Source organism: Lichenostomus cassidix, chromosome 10 (assembly GCF_008360975.1).
Source record: "Lichenostomus cassidix isolate B80296 chromosome 10, HeHo_3.0, whole genome shotgun sequence".
Classification (NCBI taxonomy): domain Eukaryota; kingdom Metazoa; phylum Chordata; class Aves; order Passeriformes; family Meliphagidae; genus Lichenostomus; species Lichenostomus cassidix.
In genome coordinates this window covers 17,946,792-17,973,414 of record NC_139491.1, presented here as the reverse complement: position 1 = coordinate 17,973,414, position 26,623 = coordinate 17,946,792, and the positions used below count along the sequence as shown (strand labels likewise).

The following is a 26,623-nucleotide window of genomic DNA, read 5'->3' as shown; positions in this document are numbered from 1 at the left end:
GCATCATCTAGAGCCCTCCTCCGAGCGCGAAGGGAAGTGTTAGGAGAAATCAACTGTAAAAGTAGAGGTGAAGAGTGGTAGTGAGAAGGGAATGGGGAAGGGAAAGTCTCCAAAGAGGAAATGGGACTGAAAAATGGAGAGGTAGTTTAAGGATACCTGTGACGTCACAGGCAAGGGAGATGGGCCGGGGAAGATGTAAGTTTGAGAGAAGTCTTCTCAGACTGGCTGTAAATGTTTGCTAAGCTACTCTGCTATATTTAGCAGACTCCATGCCCTTTGGAGACTTCTCCAGGCAGATGGTGGAGGAGCAGTTTGCCAAATGGTGGAAGCCGTGTCGGAAGGGGGTGCCCAGCATTCGGGGAAAGAAGTTTAATGTCAGCTTTGCCCTTTCCGCAGCAAAGCCAAGCGGTTCGCTTTGCTGCCCGCTGGACAGGGCTGCCAGATGGCCAAATATTTGCTTATAAATTAGCAATGGGAAACAGGCGATGCAAAGCTCTAAATTGAAGAAACCCAGGGCCTGGATTGGACTCTTCCTCCTGTGCAAGATAGTCTCTGCAGAGCAGGGCTGGGTGGATCCGTTGTGGGGGCAGCACAAGGAGATGTCAAAGCCAATGAGCCCGGGCACAGCGCTGCCATCTCTCCCCTCCTCACTGGCACGGTCACAGGCCATTACTCAGGCGTGTGCAGCCTCTGGCTGTGTTTGCTTTAAACCAATATGCAGAGAAAAACAGCTTTTCTCTCTAGGAAAAAAAAAAATGCTGCTTGGTCTTGTATCTGTGCAGTATCTCACTGAATGGGATATGACTGGAATGAAATTTCCAGGCACTAATGCAATAGAAGTACTTGTAATTTGTGCGTGTGCCTGTGTGGGAATAGGCAGTGTACCCGGTTTGGTGCTGAGCAGCATTCCATATGGTCCTGCCCTTCTGGAGCTCACCTTTGAAATGGCTTCATGGCTCATTGGGGGTGTCTCTGCATCACACCTGAGCTGGGGCTCTGGGCCAGTGGGGAATTAAAGCCTGAGACATGCCAAAAGATTTTGAGGGCACTGGAGAGTGGACTGGAACCATGGGCATGTGCACAGAGACTCCCCAAGGTAGTGCTAATGCTGCCTCTTGCAAGTCCTCCCAAATCATGGACTGGCCCAGCTCCCTGCTCTCTGCGTGCCTTCACTTCAAAGGCATAAGATTATTTTAAAAACAAGTAAATTTTAAAATATTGGCTTCCTTTTATTTGCTGTCTGGTGTTGAAGCTGGGGGTTTTCACATCCCCCAGTGTTCCTGCACAGGCAGGAGTGCTGGCCTCTCTCCTCTCCCTTTGGTTTCTCATGAAAGCCAAGCTTCCTGTGTCTTAACTTGACTCCAGGGGCTGGAGCTTGGAGAAGCTCTACCTCTGTAATGCTGGCAATAAAATCATAAGAGCTGGCTACACTGCTGTAAAACTTTTATTGCTGTGGGAAGAGGAACAGCGAATCCTCCCTCTCTCCCTTCTCTCCTTCCGTGCTGCTTCCCAACTCTGGCTCCAAGCCTTTGTGCCAGGCAGCTCTCTGCTCCTGCTCCCTTTGATCCCTTCCCCATCCTGCATCCCTGTGCCTGGTCTGCCACTGCTCTGGCCTTGCTGTGCCCCATGGCAGGTCTGCTCCTGCCCCCATCCCTGTCCCTGCGATGCCGTGTGGCTGCTCAGCCGTGCCTCAGCTCCGTTTGTGGCATGATCCAAAGGAGAGGAGCTGTAACAGCTCCCTGTGTGGTAAGGCCATCCGTGCATTTTGCATTTCATGGCGACTGGAAGCGTCGTCTGCCTTCCCACACCATCCCTTACGTATTTATAGATCACAGCGGCATTATCCGTGTGGATGTGGATCGTGCATGACGGTTTTCTATAAATACAAATGCTCCGTAATTATCGTTAGAACTATTTAGCCCAATTCAAAGGTAGATTAAATAATGAATGTGTGTGTGATATGCCTGTCGACATCAACAAATGGAAAGAGACATCTCTGGATGCATATCTGGAGGTTTCCCTGGTGAAGGAGTTGGGGGAGGAGAGCAGGGAGGGAGCTGAGCCAAGTGTTTCTGGAAGTGCCTCTTTCTCAGGGGTTCAGGCAGTGCTGTGGGGGCTGATGGCCATGCTTGGCTCCATGGTGGGATCTTGGGACCAGTGGTCCAGGAGGCACTGTGCCAAGGGATGGACAGGGAGGATCAGCACACACAGAAGCCATTGGTATTCACAGCTACCTATGGCTCTGCATCTTTGCCCTCCACTTTCACTGCTCTCAGGAGCAAGGGGAGGTAATTTCAGGCTAGACTGCTGATGGAAAGCCATGGAAGGTGTGTGATAAGGCTCGCCAAGGCCTCTGGCCCTTTGTTTCCTGTGGTAATTGGTTTTCTCGGAGGCCATGCATGCCCTGGCATGTTCCCCTTCCTGCTGATCTCTCACTGGCCACAAGCTGGTCCACAGTAGAGCCCTGTGGGGACAGCGGCTCTCTCCCCTGTTTTGGCTCCTGCAACCGCCACCCCTTGGAAAAGGGAAGTGAGGAGCTTTAGAGCACTTGCCGGGAGCAGTCCACTGGGTGGTTCTTGCTGAGGATGGATGTGGCTTTACTAGAATCCCAAAGGGGTGCAGCAAGGCAGGACTGACATACTTGGGAAGAGCCAGTGGCATTGAAAGGAGAGGAGAGGATGGATGTGTTTAGGAGCCCCTAAACACTGTGTGTGCCCGAGGAGGGGAGTTGCAAAGCTGATGGAAGGATGAGGCACAGTCAGCACTGCCTTTAACACAGGAATCTCTGTCTCCTTGCCTTTTCCATCTCCAAGATGCAGTGAAGCCTCAACTCACAGGTCACAGCTCCATTAGCTCCTGTGTGGCTGTGCTGGGTCTCAGCCCTCTGCTGGCTTCATGTCACATCGTGGGCTGCTCCCCTGCCCCAGGGACAGCAGCGTCGGGAGCGTTGAGGGAAGTGGGGCTGGGAGGAAGGGCTCCATCACAGTAACTAATAACTGTGTGCTGACAAATTGAATTATACCTTTTCCAGTTGCCTGCACTATTGATCAGAGGAAAGGTTTGTGTTTTTGTTAGGCTATTTTTTTTTTCTTTTTCCTTTTAAGTTACAGTTGCAATGTCCTGGGGGCTCACAATGAACTAAATAAGGTCAGGTTAGCAGAAGAATCAAATATGCTCTGGCAGCAGAAGCGTGGGCTTTTCCTGGTGACTGAGTGGAGAGGAAAGCAGCAGCAGCTCCTGCTCCTCCATGCCTTGGTGCATGGGGCTGTCCTGCCCCAGCCTCCTGCTCCTTGGACGGCTGCTTGGAAGAGGGGTGATGTGGGTAGCTGTGCAAATGTGACTGTGAGTGGCCTGATCCTGAGCAGTGTGGCAGGAGCTGGGGGGGAACTGGGGCTCACCAGGTCTATGTGTCACCAGCCCCAGGCTGTGCCAAACTGCACTGTCCAGGCTGCTCAAATGGCTCCTGTCCTGCTTGGGGGGCTGCCAAGAGAGGCAGGAGATGCATGGTGGAACACACAAGGAGCCAGGTATGTGGCCAGGCACAGCACTTGCCCAGTAGCTCTCTGTGGGGTCCCTGCCTGGGGAAGCTGATGGTGTTTGGTTCTTTGCTCCAGAGCTGAGATCCTGCTGTGAACTCAATTAAAGCTGTGTTGGGGAAAGAGGGAATAAATTACCCAGATGAAAAGGATGAGTAAAAAAACCCCATGTGCTGAGAAATGCCAGCCCACCTTTGAAAGGCTTTATTGAACTCGGACACGTGTCACCTTGGCAGCAGAAGCTGAAGGGAAAGGGAAGCACTCCCTGGTGTCCTCCTTCATTGTCCACACTCCTGGTCTGGGACTGGAGCAGTACAGGGCTGGTGCAGGAGGAGCAGAGGATTGAGGTTGCCTGTCTGTGCCAGGACAGGTGAGGCTGGAAGGTGTGCCCAGGTGAAGGTTTGCAGGGGTAGCATTGTCTGCCTAAGAGGGAAGGGCAGCTGCAGGTCCAGCAAGTGTCTTCAGCAGCTTGTGTCCCATGCTCTGTTTAAGATGCTGCTCCCAAAGGGGAGTCCAGGGTATGTGTTGTGCTGTGGTCAGCTCTGCAGTCCTGGGGCTGTGCTCAGCCTTGGCCTCGGGTCACCTCTCAGTGAGCAGTAGAAGCAGGGACATTCATATCTTGTTTTTGTGTTACTCTGTTTACAAAGACCTCGATTGAAATCTCAGCTGCCCCAGGGTGGATCTGGATGCTCTCCAGAGCTGTCTGTGTGCTGGCAGAGCTGCTGCGCTCCACACAGCGGGTTTTCCCACTTTGCATACAAACCCTCTCTCTGGTGACCCAGGAGCCCCAGGCTTTGGAAGCGAAGGCTCTGCCAGGGCCAGTTCCCAGCCTGCCCTGTGTCCCTCCCGCTTCTCTTCTGTACTTCACCATACAAAATTCTCCAATTACAGGCAAGGACCAATGAGATGCCATCACTTGTTTCAGTGTTTTGGGCCTTGGTGGAGGAAGAGTGGCAGGAGAGCTGAGTCCCCTCCTGCTTGGTGTCCCCTGACACCTGCTGAGGTGTGACCAGCAGCTGAGGACACTCTGTGGGTGCAACCCTCATGTTTCTGCTGTTAATTGTAACCTTCCTCCTACCGCACTGCCTTGCTTGAGAGTCCGGCCACATCGGGTATGGGATTAACATTCCCAGCACAGCATAACTCCATCACCATTTCTATTAAACTCATTTGCTATCTAAAGGAATTCATTTTCCACTTTGTTTGCCCATGAGAAAAAAAAAGAAAGCCCTCTGAGCTGAGGCCCCAGTGGTTGAGAAGGGAGGGGGGAGCTGGGTGCCAGCATCCCTTCCGTCAGCTGGCAGAAGGGATGGCATTCTGACCGTCCATACAAGAAGATGCCCCACCTCTGTGCTTCCACCATGCTCTTGGAAGGGGAAGCTGCCCATTGCTGGCACCAAGGCTAGTGCTTGCTTTCTGAAACAAATGACTTTTTTTTTTACCCTTTTGCAAAATCAAGTTGTCCCCTTTTCATCAGGGATATCCCTGGACTTCAGGGAACTCTATACCCTTTCAAAAATTTGGTTTCACTGGAGTCTACAGCACATTCAGGGAAGCTAGAGCCAAGGCGGGTTCTCTTTGCCCATCTCCTTGTGTGCTGTGTAATTCAGTCAGTTGCTTTGCAACAGGCTCAGGAGCTGGATTCCTGTCCCTGCTTGGGATTTGGGACCAATCTGTGTATTTGGGTGCATGAAGGAGGAGGAAAACAAGAGTACAGGGGTGCCAGAGGGAGAAGTATGTGTGTGTGTGTGTGTGTGTGTGTGTGTATAGCATGTGAGGAAACCTCTTATGTGTGTGCATCCCCTCTAGGAATTGTAGGGCTCCTGTTGGCAGCCTTCCAATGGATTATCACCTCCAGTGTGGGCACTTCTGCCCAGAAAAAGGAGGGAGATGCTCTACAGCCCTCTGTGCCTCTGCTTTCAAGGTCGGAGGCTGCTGATAATTGATCTACAGCCTCACTATAAATCTGATGCTGAGGGAACCTTCCCTGCTGCCTCTAGACAGCAGCATCCATCCTGCACGTCTTGGCCAGCCCAGCCACCAGCAACGGGAGGGGGGCTTTAATCACTCCCTGCCTCTGCTGGGCAGCATTCAGGTCTGCAGCTGGCCTTGCTGGCTCCCAGCTCTGCCACACACCCTGTGCTGCTTGCACAGGTTCCTCCTGGGTCAGTGAACCCCTGCCAGGAGCTGCAGCAGCAGGGCAAGAGTGTAGAGGGACTGACATGGGATGTGGGGAGCAACTGCTGGAGCCAAGTGATGGATGTAGCAAATTGGGGATATCCAGTACGGTTTTGAGTGCCCCCCAGTACCCAATGTTCAGGGTAATCTCCCAGCAGATGGGAAATCTGGCTCCAAGGAAGGCAGGGAAACAGTTGGAATCCAGCTTCCCAAGGAGCCTGTGGAGCCATGTGTTGTGGGGGAAGAAGGAAAGCAATGATGGGGGCCACCAGCTTTGGAGCACTGGGCCACCCTCCTCCCCTGGTGCCCCCAGCTGGCTGTCAGGCTGGTCCCTGGCTGTGATCCCTCTGCCTGATGGACTGCTGTGGTCAGAGCCATCGTGGCTGCTGTTGGCATGCGAGCTCCTGGATGTAGATCACAAATTGAATTGGAGCCCCTGGAAAATGACAGCCCTTCGTAACTGCTGAATGTTTCCCTTCATCATCTTCATTTGCAGCTGAATTGCAGCTCTGTCAGGGATCACAGCAGTTTTCAGCCCAGAGCTGAGCTGGTTTTGAGCCCTTCTCACCTGCTGTGGGCAAAGCTCTGCTGTCCCTGTCCCATGGGATCAGCCCTGTTCCCAGAGTATAACCTGCTTCATCCGGAGAGAAACCAGTTTCCCTCCCACAAATCCTTTCCCCGTGGCTGGTACTAATGGAGAAGGGAAGTAATCAAGCCTGTTTAACCCCCCTGCTACCTGTGACTCTCGCTGCAAAGCCCATTAATGAGCCAACTCAGGTTGTGCTAATTACTGTAACCCTGGCAGGCTTGTGAGAGCACCAGGAGTTAACTAACACTCAATTAACCCCTGGTTGCTCGTGATGATTTCCCCTGTTCACAGCAGCTGTCAGAAGTCAACAAGGAAACAGTGGCAGGCAGGAGGCAGATGAGCCTCTTGTGCAGCTGGGGAGGTGACAACTTCCATGTGTGGCTCAGGAGCCACAAAGCCAAGGGAGCCTAGCCCACACTGCTGGGCTCTTCAGCTGCTCTTGCCTGCTGGCTTGGGGTACCTTGGAACCCCTCTTTGAGTCAGGGGTGTCGGGTCCCAGCTGCCTCTCCATCCCTGGAAGCACCCAGGCAGATGGATGCAGGGAACATCCAGCCCTGTGCAAGGGACCAGAGCAGATGGGATGGAGAAACCAGGAAGGGTTGAGGTGGTTGGGAAGGTCCTTCACCGGGAGCACAGACCCCACCTCGTGGATCTCTGGGAGCTTTGGACCATGGTGTCTCCCACGCCAGCCAATCTGCAGGCTCTGAAGACACCTTGGCTGCATGGCTCAGATGTGTGAGGGCTGGGGCCACCCCAGCCCCTTGCACCCCACAGGGTGGGCACCCCACAGGCTGTGCAGAGGGGCTGGGGCAGCCCTGGCTCCTGATGATGTCTGAGCTGCTGCCCAGAATGTGCCCTGCAGTTGCTATGGTGACATTGCCATTTCTTACATCACTGGGGGAAAAAAGCCTCCAAACATTTAATTCTGCAGCCCACCTGGGAGCCTTTTAAACTCCCCATTCGGTGTTTGACATGTAATAATTTTTCTGCTTTTAAGATTATCCTAAAATGCTCATTCTCTTTCTCTCTCTCGAAATCTCAGCAGTGGAGCCTCAGAAAGAAATCAGCATAAAAAATACCAATACAAGTTTCAAATGCCAATTTGTCACCATCGCTGGGAACAGGCAGTGACAGGCACCAGGGAAGGAGACACAGCAGAGTGAGTCAGGGCTGACAGCGCCAGCATGCTCCAGCCAGTGCTGACCGGCTCCTGTGGGAGATGCCAGGTGGAGAGCTGAGCCCACGGATGAGAGGGGAGAGGAGGTGATGGGTGGAAGCAGAGAATTTGGAGAGGAGAACTGGTCCTGGTTGGTAGCAAGGAGGGCTTTGATCTGCTGCCCCACATACAGAGCGATACTGTTACTCAAGAGAGTCGTCAATGCGAAAAAGAAGATAAACCTCCCTTAAGAAACCAAATTAAGATTTGGCTCAATTCCCCGGGTCTGCCTCGTGCTCCCAGGTGACCTGGGATCCCCCTGGATTTCCCGGATGGTGCGGGGGAGCAGAGCCCAGCCCTGCCAGGCTCCCAACCTTGATGTGCAAATAAATATAGTCAAAACTGTCAGGCGCCGGGTGCCGCAGTGCCAGGAGGCACTTGGGTACCACCAGCGGGACCCCATCATATGGCTGTTCATGCTTGGGTATCCACACACCTTCCCAAGCAGATGGTCTGCTCCACAGCACTGGGATCCAGCAAGCCTGTGGAGCAATTTAATCTCCAGAAATAATTTAATATGGCTTCCTCCAGAGTATGGTGGTTTGGGGGTTTTTTCCCTGACCAGCCATAGAATAATTTAATCCTGCCTTCTGTGTGAAGGTCTATTTTGAGCTTGCCACCTGCAGAGTGTTTTAATCCCACAACTCACAAAGTAATTCAATCCTCTCCCTTGGTGAGTAATTTAATCCTCTAATTCCAGGGTAATTTAATCCCCTCCCTAGGGAATAATGGAATAATTTGATCCTCCATTTCCAGAATAATATGATCCTCTACCTGAGAAGCTCAAAACTTTAAACCAGCCACCTGCCTATCTGCAGGCACTGCCATCCTTGCAAAACACTCCGTGCCAGGTGGGGATCTGGGTGTTCTTCCAGTAAATCCATCCCCACACTGGCCAGGATAATCCAGGCAGGTCCAGAATGGGCAAAACCATTCGGCACTGCCCGACCCTGGGGGACTCGAGCCTGGATGTGTGTGATCGCTTTATTTAAATTCCTCCTCGACCAATTAATCCATTTGCTGATTAATTAGTTTTAATCTGGGTCAGCGCCATGGTTGTTAAAGCAGGGCAGCCTTTGACCCTCTGGGGGTCTGCTGGCGTGAGGGGAGGGCTCCTGTGTGCTTGTTTTGGTCTGAGTGCTCAGTTCTACATATAAATAAATATATATGCATGCATGCGCACACAGACACGTGTGTGTGTGTATTTATATATACATATAGGGATTGTCTTCCCCTTCACCTGGGAGGGCAGTGCCGTGTCCCCTCACAAAGCATCATCTCCACCAGGACTAGCCACTGAAATGTGTTAAGCCCAGGCCATTCAACCCCCTTGCACTGAGGGTCTGCAAGCAAGATCCCAGCATATGAGTCTCCCCCGAGGAGCTGGGAGCGTGGCAGGGCTGTGGAGACCACCTGCTCCTGGAGCTGCTGCAGACCACCCCTGCCCTGCTGCAGCATCCCGGGCATGTTCATGTCCTCTGGCCACACTGTCCACTCCCACGGGGCCTTTGGGCATGTCACATGCCACCTCCAGCATGGAAGTCCACCTTGAAAGCAACAAAGACTCCCTATCGAGTGGCAGGAAAGAGATTTGCTGCAGGAGCCTGGCTGGTTTACAACTCTTCCCCCTCGTTTCTGCTTAGAAAAGGCTCAATAGGAGAAAGAGTTTCCTTAGCTGAGATGTTAAAAAGAGAAATCCCAATAATGATAGTGTCCATTTCCATGCAGAGGAGGATCTGTGGAGTATGCAGAACAGAAATATTTCCCTTTCCCTCTAAACACTGCAGCAGTTTGTACTCAGGAGAGGTATTGGCATACTAGAAAGGAAATAACACCCTGAAAAACACTTGTGGGAGAAAAGAAAGAGGGAGCATGGCAGGAGGAGAGACCTGGCAAAGAGATGATGCCAAAGCAGGAAGGGAAAGGTGCCCCACCATGTCAGGGCAGAGAGAGATGGGGTCAGTCCATCCCTTGCCTAGGGAGTCCCTAGGCCAGGCAGCCCCACCCCCACTCTGTGGGGCCCTTTTGCACAGGGTGGTCTGTCCTGCATTACCCATCACATCCCCAGGAAAAAGTGATGAGCCTGAGGCTGTGATTATTCTTTTTGTTTAATCCCACTGTCAAGCTGGTGCTTAAATCTTGGAAGCCAAAGGAGAGGGAAGTGGCCTGGAGGACCAGAGCCAACTTCTGTCACTCCCTGCCTGTTGCTGCCATCTGTAAAGTGTTGGAATTAACATCCAGTTCCCCCCACGTTTCTGCAGCCCCCTGGGACCACCCCATCACCTGCCACAGCTCTCTGCAACCTCCCTCTGGGGCTGCACTGGACTCAGAGGTGCCAATGATAATTGTCTTTCCTAGGGATAGAGAATTCTTTGCTTGGGCTAAACAGAAATCGTTGCTCGTTCTAGCGCATACTTTATATGCCCCGGTCCCGCCTGGGACTGCTAAAATTCTGCTTTTAAAACTCTGCTTTGTACAAAAGTCTGTCCTCGATATGTCATCTCACATTCTAACGTGATATATTAGACAAATAATTCTTTATGTGCAAAGCATTCCTAAGTACCTGCAGGCCAGAGGGAAGAGAGAGAGGGGCTTGAATATCTTTAAAAATCCCATTTTCAATGTTTCCATTTCAAAGTCTCTTCTGCAAATTCTGCTCTGTGGTATATCTCGTGCCCAAAAGTCAGCTCTGCCAGTGCCTCCTGGGTCATGCTGATGCCATAAGGCAATGCTCTGTGGGGCAATGGTGGGCTTGTGCTGGCTGTGCTGTGTCTCCCAGGTGTTGTAGCCCTCTGTTGGAGTGGGGGAAGAGAGCAGGAGAAAAGTCTCTCCCTTTACTCCTTGAAATATGAGCTGCTCTCCTTAACCAGTCTTGGTGTTCACTCACCTCTCTTCCCCTCTAATGAGTCGGTTTTTGTTCTCCCATATCACGTCTGGATGCACATTGCGGGTAATTGATGGACAGGACCCGACCTCTGAAAGCTATCAACGTAGCCACTGTGAAATCACACGTCCAAATATGTTTATCTTCCCAGCTTTTTGGGCCCGAGTGCTCTTGGACACAGATTTCCGTACTTCAAGGAGGAGAGCAAATTTCCTTCAAAATGTCAGCATAGAAATGAAAGATAAAAGGAAAGACACAGGGGCTGCTTAAACTTTGCATTCACAGCAAAGCAGAGCGGCGTGGCTCGGAGGGAAGGAACTGGAGCTCAGCCATGGTCAGGCCATTTTGTGGGGGTTGGTAGCGCCTCAGGACATGGATGCTGCCCTGAAGTCACTTCCCATGGTGACTTCCCTTCTGCCCATTTTCCCCAGGAGGCATGCCAGCAGGTTGGAATCTGGGTGTCTTCTCCCACTGTGAGCTAAACTCCTGGTGTTTGGCACAGGTGGGTCCCTGGGGTCACACCATGTGTCCACTCCAGCACTGGGCAAGGTCTCCATTCTGCTGTGTTGCTCCAGCATGTGAGGAAGCAGCCATGGCTGCTCTGAGCCTCTTTACTCTGCTATTACTGGGACAAGGCTGTCCAGTGGCTGCAGCCACTGGGAGTGAGTGGCAGGCAGTGTCCCCATGGTCATGGGTTCATGTCTGTGCAGGTACCCTGCCTCCCCTCGGCATGGCTTTTGAGTGCTCTGTGAGTAATTCTTGATTGCAGTAATGACTCTCCACACAAGCACCTCTCCAAGGCAGCAGCAGGTGTTCGATGTTCCTCCTAGGTCCCTCTCTGAGCTGTGGGCATGGGAGGACAGAGGCTGAGCTGCAGCTGAGGAGCTGGGAGAACTTCCCTGACTGACCAGGAACACAGAAGCCATTCCTGCTACCTGGGCACAGCCATCCCTCCTGGCCAGACCCTGGTGGGGCTGCCCACGACCACCATGGAGGCATTTCAGGGAAAGCACGAGCCCTCCCCCATTGCAGCCGGAGCGGCCGCAGCACGCTCCCTACGTGCTGCAGATTGACAGCCAAGACGCGGCCGCACATCTTGTTTTCAGCAATCTGGGTGTTTGTGTTGGCAGAGCCTGGCTCACGCTCATGACAGGAGCTGCCTCTCACTGTCAGCAGCAGCTCTGCCGTTGCTGAGCCTTTGCACACCCACCTCTTCCCCGGAGCTGCCGGCAGCTCCACCAGCCTCTGCTCCTGGCACCTCTCGCACAGCCGCCCGCGGCCACGGCGCTGACAGGGACCTGCTCCCTGCCCTCCTGCTAGCACAGGTTTTGCCCCCGTTTTTGATGTAGCCCTGTAGCTCACCATCCGCCAGCCATCATCCCTCTCCCACTGTCCTGGGGAGCTCCTCATGCTCCAGGATCAAGGCTTAGTCTGCTTCCAACCTCACTCCCGAAGTTGTCTCCTTTAAATACCAACAGCGGGTGAAGTGAGGAACCCTTGTGGGTTTGCTGCAGAACTCCTGGGGGATGGTCTAGTTTGTGCTAAGCAAGAGCTGGGAGTATAGGCTGAGTGGTTCCTCTGGGCTCTCTCATCTGTGTCTCCAGCCTCCTTTTCTTGACGAGATCTGTGGGATGAGGATGAGCTACTGGAGCAGGTCCATGGTGGGATGCGGGTGGCAGCAGAGCCAGGGCTCTGCTCAGAGCAGTGCTGCCCACCCAGCCCATCAGCTGCAGCCTGTCAGTCCTGCTCACACTCCCAGAAACTCTCCAGCTCTGAGGCTGCATTGACTGTGGCTGCAACCCCTGGGATGGGGCAGCCTGCCCAGGCTCCTGCCGCATTTCTACCCTGGCCCTATTTAGCTGTTTCCAGTGTGGAATGCAGGTGCTAGATATGAGCTGCAGCCACCGTCCCACCCTGTGTGAAGAGTGCAGGTCCCCCAGTCCTACTGTGGCTCCTGGCTATGCAGCCCTGTGTCCATCCCTTGCAGTGCCCTGTCCTGCTGTTGCACTCTCACCAGGAGATCTCACCGCGGGGCCAGAGAGCCCTCAGCCTGCCAGCAGGACTCGGCTCTGCCCGCTGCTGCCATGCAGGAACCTGACAGCAGCACGGGCCGAGAGCCTTGTGCCTCTGCCTTGGGATGACAGATGCTGCTGTGCCCCGGTGAAGCTTCCAGCCTCTGCCTGGGAGTGGTTGGAAGCAGAGGGAGCTCTTGCCTGGCATTGCCAGGGAAGGGAGATGAGGAGAAAGAGGAGGGCGTGCTGGAGCACGGGTGCATCTGGGGACACAAGCTCGGCAGCAGGGCTGCGGGGAGGGGAGCGCGCAGGAGAGGAGCCTGGACCTGTGTGTGTGTGTGTGTGTGTGCACAAAGGTCGTGTGTTCATTGCCTGACAACATGTCCATATAGCAAAATCACCTCTGAGCACCTCCAGATCACCCTCCCCACCCCAGGGACGGTAAATAATACTGAGCCATCTGTAGATGCTTCATGACTCAAGTGAGCTTGGTTGCCAACCTACTCCTCCTTTCCTACTAGTGCTAGAATAACCCAAAAGGGGTTTTGCAGCCCCAAATCCAGCTTCTGGCCCATTCTCAGCCCAGCAGCAGACTGTTAGGTTGGGGTACTCAGTCTCCAAAGGTCAGGGCTACAGGAGGAAGACTTGAGCCACCTCTGAGACCTGTTAGCAGCCCCAATGCACCTTTTGGTTCTGTCATCAGAAATGCATCCAAAAAGACACCTTTTTGATGGAGAAATGTAAATAGAAATAGACTTTTGGAAGCCCTCACTTCTGTGGAAGTGAGGACAAGCCACATTTCATCCCACTTCCACCCTCTCTGGAGCCCTGGAAGCCGCTTGTGCTGCCAGAGCAGCTCTTGCACATGTAGCCCCTCTTGGGAGGCATGTACCCTCCTCTAGAAAATGCATTTACCACAGTGTGAAGCACAAACTTGTCTTCTCTGTGTGTGACTCCGGGCTGTATTGTAGATTAAAAGATTTGTCTTTCTCCTTTATCCAGCAGGTGGGTCTCTGGTGGCTGTTTCAATACCATTCCTGCATGGGCTCTGGGATGTCTGTGCCGAGGTTCTCGGTAAACTCAATTACACCGTGGTAATAGCACAGTATTGACTCAGGAGCCTCAGCAACACAGGACTCTTGCCGTTTATTAGTTGTTTAATTATATGGCACATCAGGCCAAAATAATGTCATTAGCTAATTAGCCCATGTTGGGGGTATTTGTAATTTTTCTTAAATGAATGTTAACATCCGTGAAAGGTGTCAGCTGGTAGCCCAAGAGTCAGGGCTCCTTTTGTGCATAGAGCAGGTTGAGGCTGATCCCAGCCTAGATGCTCCCATGGGCACAGGTCTCCTGCCACCTCTGTCCCTCCAGAGCCTCTGCAAGGTTTTGGGTGAGCTATTAATAGCAGCACCTTCTCACAGCATGACTGGGACCCCCAGCATCCTCCGAAGAGCTCACCATGGGCACGGCTGGGCCAAGCCCATGTCCAGGGCTTATTCAATAGCAGCATTTCCAGGATTTGAGGGGTAGTACAGTGGCATTAAAAGGCACAGCTCTCCAGGACTGTCACACAGCTCAGCACAGACAGTGACCATGTGCTGCCAGAGCCACTGTGAGTCACTGCCCCCGTGTTTGACACCAGCTATGCACCACTGAGCACACAGAGAAAGGGAAGTGTTGGAATGCCAATGGCATGTGCTGCAGTTGTAACCTACCAGAGGGGTGACAGCAGCACAGCCGTAGGGCTGAACCTTATTGTGGCACCCCCTGCGCTGTTCCTGCTGCCTGTTTGGCCCAGGAATTCACCCAGTTACTCACTGATGCCTCGTTTTGCTCTGCCTGAGGGGCTGGGGAGGCAGAGCCCATGTGTCCCATGCAGATTCCAGTATGGACTTCTGTGCCTTCCCAGACTCCAGTATGGAAGCTTCTTGACTGGGGCTGTGTGTTAGGGATCAGTCTGCCACGGGATGTGCTCCTTGTTTCACCCTGGTGATGGGACACAAAGCAGCAATGTTCCAGTGGCTCACCCGGAGGTGGATGTAGGCTGCTGGCATGGAGATGGGGTGTGTGAATCGTGTGGTATAAATCCCATGGGATTAGGAGTTCTACAAGACAGCTTTGGCTGTCTCCCTGTGGTTTCTGTGGCTTTTCTTGGGAGGAGGCAGCATTGCTATGTGGGAACACTCTGGGCAGGATGCTGCAGGATGTCCATCAGGGATGTTGTTATAATTAGCATGACTTGGCTGCTCTATCCAACCAGCACCAAAGATTTTCAGCATGATGACTCCTGACTTAATGTTAGTCCTTCAACTGGCTGCTTCAGGCCTGCAATTCCCAGTTGTGTTGCCCCCACAAAATTCTTACCATTATTTAACTCAAACAGGTCAGCTCCAGGCTTTACAAAATACATTTGCTGATCCTGAAGATTTCTAAATGTCTTTCAATCTGGCTGGGTCCATTCCAAACTCTGAAAAATTGCAAGCCCCTGCAGATGCTTTCATGTCCTTGAGGACAACTTCTGCCGACTGGAGAGCCTCCCTGGGGAGCCCACGCACTTCTGAGAGGTTCAAGAGTCCATAGCAAATAACTCCAAAATTAACCATGCAGGCCTCCCCCAAGTCCTCAAAGGCACAAGTTCAGATGAATAAAATAAATTTGGAGTTAATAGACCACACTGAATTTGAAATATGACATTTCAAAAAGGGGAGGGGGAATAGAAGACTTGTCCAATGGTTAGAAACTTCCCCTCTTTCAAATCTTCTTATCTCCCCAGTGCCCTAGCTGTTTAATTGGAGATTCTCTCAAATAATTATATTCCAGAATAGAAAATTCTTTGGTGTATGGATTCCTTTTTTTTTTTTTTTTGAAGACACATTAGGGAGAAACAAAACTGGGCTTGTAAGGAGAATGAGTTACATCCTTCTGCTGGCCACTGCTGATGTGGTTCCACAGCACTGCTGTGAGATAATCACCCATTCTCCCATGCTCTGCCGCTCACCTTAATAACTCTCCCAGGATTTGATGTAATGGTTTACATAACCTTTCTGAAGCATCCTGAATTCTGATGCATCCAGCACTAAAATGTGACATTGAGTCAACTCCGAAGTACTTTACAGCTGGGTGATGCTGCTTGGGGCTACAGCAGACAATGAATGGAAAAGTTTCACTTACCAAGCTGAACTTTTTACCAGCTGAGCTGTATGTCTGGAAGAAATCTCATGGTCTCAAATCCTGAGCAGGGGGGTGGGTTTGTCTCCCTGTGCTGCCTGTGGATGCGTGTAGCACCAGGGTTGATCCAGGGCAGCATCTACGGACTTGAATTCCTGTCACCTGTCTGCATGTGGCCTCTCTGTAGGTACCTGCCTTGGAGCCCACTGGCTGCATGACATTTATAGTCAGTGGAGAAAAAAGGCACGTCCAGGCAAAATTCATCTGACCTTTCTCAGGCAGCCACCTTAGAATGAGATTAATCCTGCCCCTGAGAGGCCTTTTCTCTCTATTAGCGATACAGCAGTTCATCCAGCTTGTGCATGGATACAGGCTGTGTTTGAGCAGATGTATCCCCCTGGATCCCTGCTGGGCTGTAGGATTTGTGCATGGCCAGGAAGGATGCTTTGCTCCTTCTTGGGACATAGTGCAGAGTGCATTTGTGGGAGATGGGCAGCCCTGCTTCCCCCCAGCACCTTCCCCAGCTGGGGCTCTGGCACATGGCATTCACCAGCCCAGCCAAAGGCTCAGGCTCAGAGGGCAGGGATAAAGATAGGCATTTTCTGCTATCTGGGGCTGATTCTGCAGTCTTAAAAATCCCGCAGTAATTGCTGGTGTTGACTATATATGTAAATCTGTATCTATAATAGTCTCTCTCATGTATGTCTGTGTATATATATACGCAGGCACACGTAGATGTGTGTATATCTAACATATGTGCTCTCAGCCCACACAACATATGGGGCTCTGAAAGCCACCGGAGCATGCGCACTCCTCCATCCTGGCTCGCGTGGCACCCACGGAGTGGGGCGGGGTGACGTCCTGCCTGCGCCAGCCTCGCCACTCATCCCAACCTGCCACTGCCCTCCCGATCCTTCCCAGTGGCATTTTCACTCTGCACAGCATGAACATGGTCCTGGCTATCACCACTGTCCCCACAAAAGGCGTGTGGGGTGGTGGCACCCTCCTGTGCTCCCCACGTTTTCAGGGTTTAGTTTTTGCTGGGAAGCACAAGGCTTGTGAGGAGCCTTGCACAGCTCCCAGGGCAGGTGGATGCAGTGGGATGTACAAGGCTCTCAGTGCTTCACTGTGGCTTGTTCATTAGTTCATGTGTCTTAATAAATCAGGCTGGCCCTCTGCCAGCAGGGAGTAACTCAGGCTGAGTTGCGGGGGAAGCACCTTGGGAATGGGAAGGAGCCCATGGAAAGCACAGCTGTGCCCCAGGCACACACAGGAACCTACCCCAAAGCCCTTGGGGCTCAATACTACTCCAGATTCTGGGCCGAAATCACTCAAAGAAGGGGCTTTGGCTCTGCCTTTCACCCTAGGGTGAGATGTAGCTGCAGGGTGTCCTCAGGCCAGCGTCAAGCACCTGTCCATGATATGGTGCTCCAGGTCTGCAGGGAGAGCAGACTCTCCAGGGTGTTATCCAGTGCTGAAATCCCACAGCAGTTGCTGCCTGACCCTTTTCCCCATCTTTAGAAAGGTCACCATGTCTCCCAGCTCATTCTCTTTGCCAGTGTGAGTACCTACATCAGACACCAAGCATGGCCCCAGCACTGTGATGCAGGTCCCGCTACCATGGCTGGTCACAGTGAAGCAACATAATTTAATTTTGTGATTTCTAGCCCTGGCACATTCACAGAATATTCAGAATTAGTCCAGAGGAGCAGAGCTGAGGGAAGCAAGGAGATGGGGAGGGAGAGCACACCCAGCTGAGGGTGGTCTCTGTACTGGCTGTGAGCTGAGCACGTCCTGCCAAAGCACAGGAAGCAGAGCAGGTAAGGGAGGAGAGGGCAGGTGTAAGGAAATTCAGGTGTTCAGCTGGGAAAGAGCCTTTCCATAAGAGAGCTGTTGGTGTCGACAACGTTGGTAGTGTCACTGATGGAGAAATTCAATCACTTCCAATGAGGGAAAAATAATTGTCTTTCGAGGTACAGTAGGTTGTTGTCATTTTCCTATGACACACTCCATCAACTTTCAATTTCTAGTACAAAAGCCCTTCGTTCTTGCTCGGGTCTCTCTAATCCATTGCTGTGAGCACTCAAGGCAGACGTGGCATAGGCTGGGGGAGTTGTCTGGGAACAGAAAGGCCTAAATTGTACCAAACTGAGAGGAACATCCAGACCCTGCTGGGTGCAGAGGATGCCAGATGGGCGAAACCAACTTGGGTCAGCAGTCAATGAAATATCTCATCTCCTTGAGCACCAGATTCTATAAAACAAGGAAAACAATATGGTGAGGGGCTCACATAGCTTGGGTAGGGGGGTTTGGGGTGACCTCTGGCACCAGGATCCCAGGCAGGTTGGGCACAGGGAGGCTCAAACCCTCTGGGGCTGGAGGATGCAAGTTCAGTGCCATCCTCCCCTCTGGTATTGGTGGTGGCAGAGAGGAGAGGAAGGGGAGAGTGCTCAGCAGTGACTTGGAGCAGAGGTGTGTGCAGAGGAAAGCCAGAGGTAGACAGTTCCCTGCCACTAGGTAAAATAAGAGGTGATTAGCAACATATCCCAGCCACAGAGCCTTCTCCTCTGGCATTGGAAGAGGAAATATGTATTTAAAACACTGCTCTAACGGAGAGAGGTAATGATGTGTTTCAAGGCAGAGCTGGTATCATTCATAAAGCCCGTGCTGCTTAATTACATCTGCCCCATTTAGGAGAAAAATGATTTCCCAGTGAGTTTCTGGTTTGTTTTCCCTTTGTCCCACTGTATCTCACCATGGCTCCAGCTGTTTGTCAGGCTCTTTGGGATCTCTTGTCTCTAACCACAGCTGGAGGCTGGCTTCCAGCCCCAGACACTGAGGACTGTCACTGTCACCGAGTGCCAGCCACCCAGAGAGGCCCCAGAGCTCAGGGTGGGTAGAACTGAGGTGATGCCATCCTACCCTGGTGCAGGGTGGGCTAGCAGGGCTAAACCCCTTGTTCTTATGGGACAATAGTCAAGAGTAGGTGACCCCAAGTCACAGGATATGTTGAGTTGGAAGAGACCCACAAGGATCACTGAGTCCAGCTCCTGGCCCTGCACAGGGTCATCCTCAAGAGTCACACTCCATGCTAAAGAGTGTTGTCCAAATGCTTCCTGAGCTCTGTTCCTGATATCTAACCTAACCCTCTGCTGCTAGGCACACAGCACTGCTGCCCTTGCTGGGGACTCCTTGGGACCCCAATATTTACCTGGCAGGCTCTGGCACACTGCTGTCTGCAGGTGCCTGTGCCTGCTGTTGGTCCTGCTGCCCTCCAACCCTGCAAGCCAGGGCTCTTCCTTCCAGAGAAGAGCCTTTCACGCTGCTTTTAAGCAGCCTTAGCCTGTGGTGCTTTCCTTTCGCCTGTCAGCTCTAGCCTGACGTTATTTGGGTAGAAGCAGAGGGGTGGGAGTGTAGAGAGGCAAAATGGTGCTTTTTTTTTTATTCCTTGCATTCATAAGACATTTCAAGTGACACACAGAGACAATAACGTATCACTCAGCTCGAGTACAGCTTGAATGGTTTAAAAATACGCTTCTGAACTTTCCACCCCTATTCACGCACAGGCACCATCCCTTTGGGGTCTGCACTTTGGCAAGAACAAGCAAGGAGTTAAGCAGCTCGGCAAGACGAGCTATTTATGGATGTTGTGAGCTCCCTGCTCTGCTCCCATACCCCATTCAATCCTCTAATTATGTGCAGTTGTTTCATGCTGTGTCTCACCGCGCGCTCTCTGGGGGAAACCGCTGGGGCTTTGCCAGTTGATGAGGAGGGGGTGGGGAGGGGGAAGACTCTGCCACACGCGCCGATGCAGCCTGGAGAAACAAGGGATGCTGTGAGGTTGTTTGTCTGTGGGCTGTGTGGATACCAGGGTACAGCATGGGACCTTCTGGACAAGGAAGCAGAGCTTATAAGAGCAACACCCCCAGTGGGAGTTACCCATGGGAAGGAGGACGTAGCAACAGAAGGTGTGGAGAGACGTCCCCCATCCCCGAGTTCAGTCCCCTGGGTCCCCAAGCCCTCCCTGTGATATGGAGCCCAGAAGCTGCAAGGCAAACATGAGAGAACAGGAGGGACCACAGGGCTTGCCAGCCCCTGCTGCTGCTACCCTCCAGACAGTTTCTCTACAGTACTGCCAGCTTGGAGAAGAGAGCGGCTGCTGCCAGGACTCTGAGCCTCTTCTTGTTCCCCTGGTAAGTCTGCCCAGCTGCAGATTTGCTCTGGGGTAACATGCAAGCTGCTCATGAAAGCTGCCCCTTCCACCTGCAGAAACCTTTGTGAAGATGCTGCTCCAGCATCACAAGAATTTTAGTTAATCCACTAATAGTCTTTGAATAAGTGGACCAAACAAGAAAAGAGATGAGAATAATCTCCAGTGCCTGGAGCTGCATGGCTGTTCCATTAAAGTGGCTCTGTGAGCATCCTCAGTGCAGCAACCTGCACCCATCACCCCTGCTGTTTTCACTCCCAAGACACTCTCAGCACCTTTTCTGGCCCTTATGCATGGCAACAAAGTGGTCTGGGGGAGTCCAACCACGGCCAGTACCCTGCGTCCCCTCCACACCGTAGGGTGAATGGGCACTGGGAGGACTGGAGGGGACAAGTACCCCCTGCTCACCCAGGGGCTGGGCAGGGCTAGGGGGATCTGTGTAGATCCTTTTAGGCACAGGGTCCAGTACTGCCAAGGTCGGCACCTGCAGTCAGTGCTGTCAGACTGATAAGAGCTGGGAGCAGTTGCTGGTTACACTGGTCTCAGATAAGTTGCTCATGGGAACTGGAGATGCCCAGATTTAGGTTTTTGCATGGGTCTCCCAGGCATGCAGGGCTGTTACCTTCCCTATGTATCTCTAGTCATGCCTCTCCTCCTTCCAGTCCCCTGCCTTGCACTTCCCTTCTGGCTTATCCCGGCCAGCACCAGTGATCCTGGGTCTCCTGGGACCTTATTCCCATGTAAGTGTGACCCAGCTCTGTGCAGAGAGAGCAGGAATGTCTTCTCCCTTTACCTTCCCCGAGATGGACCAAAGATCATCTACCCGCACATTGCACCACTGGGAACAGTGCTGAGACCCAAAAGCTTTCACAGACACATCCACATGGGTGAATTACCTGACCTGTGCCTCTCCTGTCGTTTGAACCCTTCCAGCCATTCACCCAAGCCTGCCCCAGCCTGCTCCCGAGCCCATCAGCAGGACAGGGAGGCTGTGGCCAAGCCCCTGTGTGGTCCCAGCAGGCAGCACAGGCAGTTCACATCCACCTCCATCTGCCACAGCATCCGGAGGCACAGGCAGCCCCTGCACCACACACTTGGGCCCAGGGAGCTGGCCTGTGCCCACCATCTGCTCCATCTGTGGGGAGTGGGGCTGGACCACCAGTGCCCCTCCAGTAGCTCATTTCAGCTCTGGACAGCCCTGGGTAAAGGCAGGGTCCTGGCAGCCCCTGTCCATGGAGGTTTAAATGCTGGGGGTGCCCCTCTGTACAGACCCCAAGCAGCAGGAGTTTGGGGTTCAGCCCTGACACGAGCCAGGGGTCCTTTCCCCTGCAAGCCCAGTTCGGTGGGTGCTGATGGGGTGGCAGGGGCCGTTGCCATGGGGCTCTTGCTGTGGAGTGGGGAATGCTGCCAGGAGCCAGAGACTCCCCCTCCTTCCCAGCTCCACTCTGCACGGGTTTGCTGTATTCTCACCTGATTAGCAGATTTGAAATACAGCCTTTGGCTTTCAGACCCAAAATAGATGTCAGGTTGCCTTTACTCCACGGAAGGCTCCTTAGTATGTAAATCCCTCTCCAACACTGTCGGTGCAGCACCGTGCTTCCCAAGGGGTGGCACCTCGGGGATCCCGGCTTTCCTGGGGATTCCCATCCCAGCTCCTGCTAGGCAGTGTCCTGCTGAGCAGGGGCTTCCCCAGGCCCTGCTTGCAGCCATGGCACAGGGGTGCAGTGGGGTGCTGGCACAGCCCCAGTGACAGGCACGTGTCAGGGATGGTGCTTTGCATCCCTCCTCCACTCCCCGCCTCTCCCCCTGCACTACATGGGACCCGGCAGGTTTCCAGGGAGGCACTGGGGCCAGCGGGCAGTGACATTTGTTTTGTCACTTACGCTGTCGTCACCAAAAAAACCTAAAAAATAGCTGCCTCTAGGGGAGAGCTGGGCCCGGTGACATTCGCTTCATCTTACAGCAACTAACGCATCCGGCAGCATCCCCAGGAACCGTGTGCTCCGTGCTGAGATAAATGAGCTCCACGCTGCCAGCAGAGCAACCTCGCAGCCCATCCCAGTGCTGGGGACCAGGGAGGACCTCTCCAGGGGTCAGGGACACCCTGTGCTACAGCAGCCCCTGAGCTGTGGGCTCTGCGGAGAGCAGGGAGCGGATGTTCATTTAGTGACATTAATTGCTTGATTCTTTTGCAGTGTTCCCTACCTTGTAAAGATTGAGTCAAAAACCAGCGCCTGAGGAACTGCCTCTATTAAACTGATGTTCATTAGAGCTGACTTGGCACTACCTCATTAGGCTGCTGTAATTGAAGGAGTTAATTGATTATCAATAGTTTGAGTTCCCTCTCCTCATGCTCGCAAGGCCCTGCTGGGTGTTTTCGGGGGCCAGCATTCATCATGTGGCTTGGACGTGCCTCACTGCCGGCAGTCGCAGCTTGGGTTGCTCCGTGCATCCCCGTCTCCGTGCTGTGCCCGTCGTGATGCCGGCACTGCCGCCAGCGTTTTCCGCGTGGGTCCTTTGCGTTCAGCTTATTCACCCAGATTTGGCACTCGCTCAAAACTGTCTAAAATACTTCTGATGGCTCCCCTTTCCACGGCTGTTCTTTAATGCATATATAGTCTATTTGGAGAGGCTGCGTGTGGGGGTTCGGTGACTCTCCTGGGTGTGAAAGCAAAAGCAGAGCCTCCAAAGCAGCTGCTCGCCGAGCAGCTCCGTCCCGCAGCGCAGGGGTGGGGGGCACAGCCTGGGGGGGCCCGGCTGCCCGGCGGGGGCTGCGTGGCTGTGCTCGCACGCTGGTGTTCCTGAGCTCGGGCTGACTCCCTCGCGCAGGCACGTGCTGCTGACTCAGTCACACCTCTGCTGTTTTTAGAGGTGGCCTTCTAACACCCTGCCTCACTCAGCAGAAACCAGGGAGTTGCTGTGCTTCCCCCAGTCAGCCTGGAAACACATCCCCTCTGTTCAGGAGCAGCCGTTGGGCTGCTCATCCTGGCCCTGGGCTGCTGGAAATGGGACAGACGTGGGTGCCCTGTTGTGCCCTCGGAGTTTGCCTTCACGTAGCCCTCCTGCCAGGAGCAGAGTGCCCAGAGCATCCTCAGGTACCCCCAGGAGCTGATGGTCCATTGCTGCATCTAAAAGACCACGGGTGACATGGAGGTGGTGATGCTGCAGCAGGCAAGCTGGGGATGGAAAAAAGGATCCTCTCCATACCTCCATCTTCTCCCCCCTACGAGGGCACAAGCAAGGCTCACAAAGCCAGAGAGTAGGGGTGCCACAGGCCATCTATCTGCTGACAGATTCTTTTTTTAGACCCTGCCCCAGCTCGGGGTCTGTGCTGAATCACAGGTGACAGCACAGACAGCGAGGTGGGAGGTAGACAAGCCAGGAGGAAACTGTTGCTCCCCAACTTCGTTAGCTTTAACTAACGAGCTGTTTATAGGAGTGACATGACACCTGCTTTCCTCTTTATAAATTCAATAATTTATGAAAGGTATTAAAGGCAAAACAGCCTCCCGGATAAAGCCTGTGATGCGTGTACGCTGGGTATTAGCCAGACGGGACAATGAGCTACACTTGAATAACACACGAAGATATTTACCCTCTCCCTCTATAAATTATTAAGGGGCTTTTTTGCACATAATTACATGAGCTTTTATGTTTCTCACTCCCTGCTTTTAATCCTTTTTGGAAAGGCGCCAGTCACTTATAACAGGAGCTGAGCAAACAGCAAACGCTACGGCTGGGTTTGGGGTCAGGTTTGGGGTCTCTGCAGATGATGGAGATGCAGGAAAGGACGTGGGTGTGGGCTCATCCCGCTCAGCACGTGGCACACGCCGCAGGGGAGGGACACCAAATGGCACCAGCCCTGAGGGGCTGGGACAGGGCTTGACCCCAGCATGAGGTGCTTTTCCTCAAGCGTGGGTTTGGGGAGGTGGCTGTGGGAAAGTGCAAAGCAGGCTCCAGTGTTTTAAACGCCCTCCAACTGTGCATGTAAATCAATTATATGCAGATGTAATTGGGCATGCAAATGTCACTAGGAAGCTGTTTACATGTGCAGTGTACATTAGGGGAGCACGTATGTGTGCAGAGGAACACTGAGGATATTAGTAATAATTACACCCTGAGAGTGTCCTGGTGCTGGGTGTGCTACTTCCACTTCTCCAGCTGTGGCCTTCAGGGAGCAGAGATCCTTCCTTGCCCTGCCCCATGCCAGACCCCCTGTTCCCTGACAGATGTGTTTGCTCCCTGGTCTGTGCCCAGCAGTGCAGCTGAGCTCCCTCCCCTGCTCCCCAGCATCACCTCTCCTGACATCACTTGCCGGTATGGCTGCAGCCCCAGCTGAGCCATGCCCATCTCTGCCAGCCACACCAGGCAGGGGCCAAACTCCTTTTAAACATTAAGGTGAGGAGTCCATTTCATCCCCTCCAGGCACCCTGACCCCTTCCTGTTAGTTGGCAAGCATCTGTGAGTCAGCCCCAGCGGGATGGCTCCCACACCACCTTTCCATCCTCCGTGCCCAGCACAGCCTTTGCTTTTTCAGTGTGGCAATTGACAGGACTCTTCTGTCCTCCATACTCACAGCTCTCTTCAAACCCTCTCTCCTTTGTGCCAAATTCTTTAATCATTGCTCTTTGTCCTGTTGTGCAGCTCCTATTCTTACACCAAGCTGTAAAAAGCTGTCACTGTCATAACTTCCTTGTCCCAGAAATTATCTTTGATCTCCTGAACGTGGGCTACAATAGGCACTGAGGTGCTTGATATTATTAATACCTTCTATATATGTGTCAATGAGCTTAAGAACTTAATGGAGCCTTTTCCCTCAGCCCTTCACGCCGCGTGTTTGGGCTGCTTGACAGAGCAGTCAAGCTATCAGTGCTTGACTCAGGCTGACATTGAGGACATGTGGCCTCCCTCGGTTCCAGAACATTGCATAGAAAGGCCTAATTTCCACACCCAGAATTCAAATGGGTAGGGGTGGTGACAGCGCCCTGGCAGAGACCTGGGTAATCAGAGCTGGGGCAGACCCTGTGTGCCAGCAGCTTATCCCAATCTTCAGCAGCTCCTGCTTGAGGGGGGCTACAGAAAGGCATTTTTCTCCTTCTCATCCCTGTTCTCCACAGCTTCATGGAGGTCATGTCATGATTTGAGATGTGCAAGGCACGAGCATGGCATCTCCTACCTCTCATCTCGCTTTCAGCTGGACAGAGAGAGCTGGAGATGGGTCCAGCCACACACCTGCAAGCCTCCAGCAAGCAATGCTTTGGTGGGGACAGTGGAGGAATCCCCTTTGTGACCTCACAGCCCCAGCCCATGTCCAAGGTGACGTTGTGTGGCTCTTGCCACTGCTGTCCCAAGAGAATGGCTAGTGATCGAAGAATTTTTGGATCATTCTGCTCCAAATCAATCAGCTGACCAAAGCAGGGAGTAGTACAAGACAGTACAGAGAGAAAGCATTATGATAATACTTGATAAGGATCCTCAGTTTCACTGAGAAGCAGCCATATAATGCAGAATTTGGATTCCCTCCAGCTGATAATGAGAAGCCACTGGACTGACTCAGCCTGCTGTGAGGAGGCATCAGCACACATCCAGATGGCCGTGGGGATGGGGGAGCAGGAATATCCTGCCTTGCCTCTTCGTCCCACTCCCCCCACACACCCCAAAATGTCACCACCTCCAAGGGAGAACGTGATCTGGGAGCACGTTTCTCCCTGTCTGCCTGGTGGAACAGCCATCCTCAGGAACAAGGGCTCCTCAGGAACGGGTCCTGCTGCCAGCAGTGCTGAGGAGGGCAGGGGAGGTCTGTGTCCGTGTGTTGTGCAAGGCACTCACGAGACAGCAGGGTGGCCTTTCCCTCCCTGTCCCAAGTAGCCAGGAGTTTACAGTACCTTCTCCAGGGACTGGTTAGGACTGGGCAGGATCAAGGAGCTGCTTGCTGGTCGAGCCCAGGGGACATGTGAGGTACCCTCCTCTCCGGATGTGCAGGGGCAGAGTGGGCACAGACCCTCCCCCTGTCCCTGCTGCCAAAGGGAGGAGGCTGGAGGGGCAGACAGCCGATCTGGCGTTCCCAGAGCCAGTGCTGGCAGTACTTCAAGGTGTGGTACATCTTATCTCTGCCTGGCATTTGCATGTATTTTCTCAGCTCAGCTTGTTAAGACAAAAGTGTGAAAATCTGAAAGAAAAGGAACGATAATAATAATGGGAGTAATTAAAATCCATCTCCCTCCCGCCAGCTCGGCCCTTTTTGGACTTTTTGTGGGATTCCTGGACATGTGCACTGAAACCAAGGGAAACGAGCATGTCCCAGCTCACTCCGCTGAGGGGCAGGTCTGCTCCCCACTGCCCAGGTCCCTCGTGCAGTGTGCAGGTGCCGGCTCTCCAGGAGGGAGCTGAGAGCAGGGATAAACTCCTGCCTCCTGCCAACAGAAGGGAACCATCTGCCACAGCCCGTTATTATCTGAGGATGGCAGTGGCAAAGAGCTGGAGCATCTGTCTGAGGGACGAGCCCCCGCAGATGGACACCCAAATGTTCTTGCTGTTCCCTGCAGGTTTTAAAGAGGAACATGTTCAACGAGGGCGTGTGAGCCGAGCTGCTCTGCGGCATCCAGGGGCTGCACGGAGGTCAGCACAGGATAGTGGCACCTGGAGGGCTGGGGTGCTTTGGGTCAGTCCATGCTGCAAAAAGGAGGTTGACCCAGTTGAGGGGTTGACCTACAACAGCTGGAGTTGGTCTCTACAGCATGGGAAGGCCAGTAAAGGTGATGGGAGAGGGCAAAAGAGGCATGTTTGCTGCAAAGCTGTCAGCTGCATATATAGCTACAGGCTGTTAG

General features: G+C 53.1%; 1 protein-coding gene and 1 long non-coding RNA gene across 4 annotated transcripts in view; one reads left to right on the top strand and one right to left on the bottom strand.

Moving 5' to 3' along the window:
• Window positions 1-26,623, top strand: part of LINGO1 (leucine rich repeat and Ig domain containing 1) — a 152,063-nt gene that overhangs the window by 105,988 nt on the left and 19,452 nt on the right. The window lies entirely within an intron of this gene.
• Window positions 17,054-25,182, bottom strand: LOC146432865 (uncharacterized). Its single transcript, XR_014854360.1, has 3 exons — window positions 24,973-25,182; window positions 17,793-17,839; window positions 17,054-17,703 (listed from the first exon to the last, which is right to left on the bottom strand). It is a non-coding gene; the product is annotated as an uncharacterized LOC146432865 (long non-coding RNA).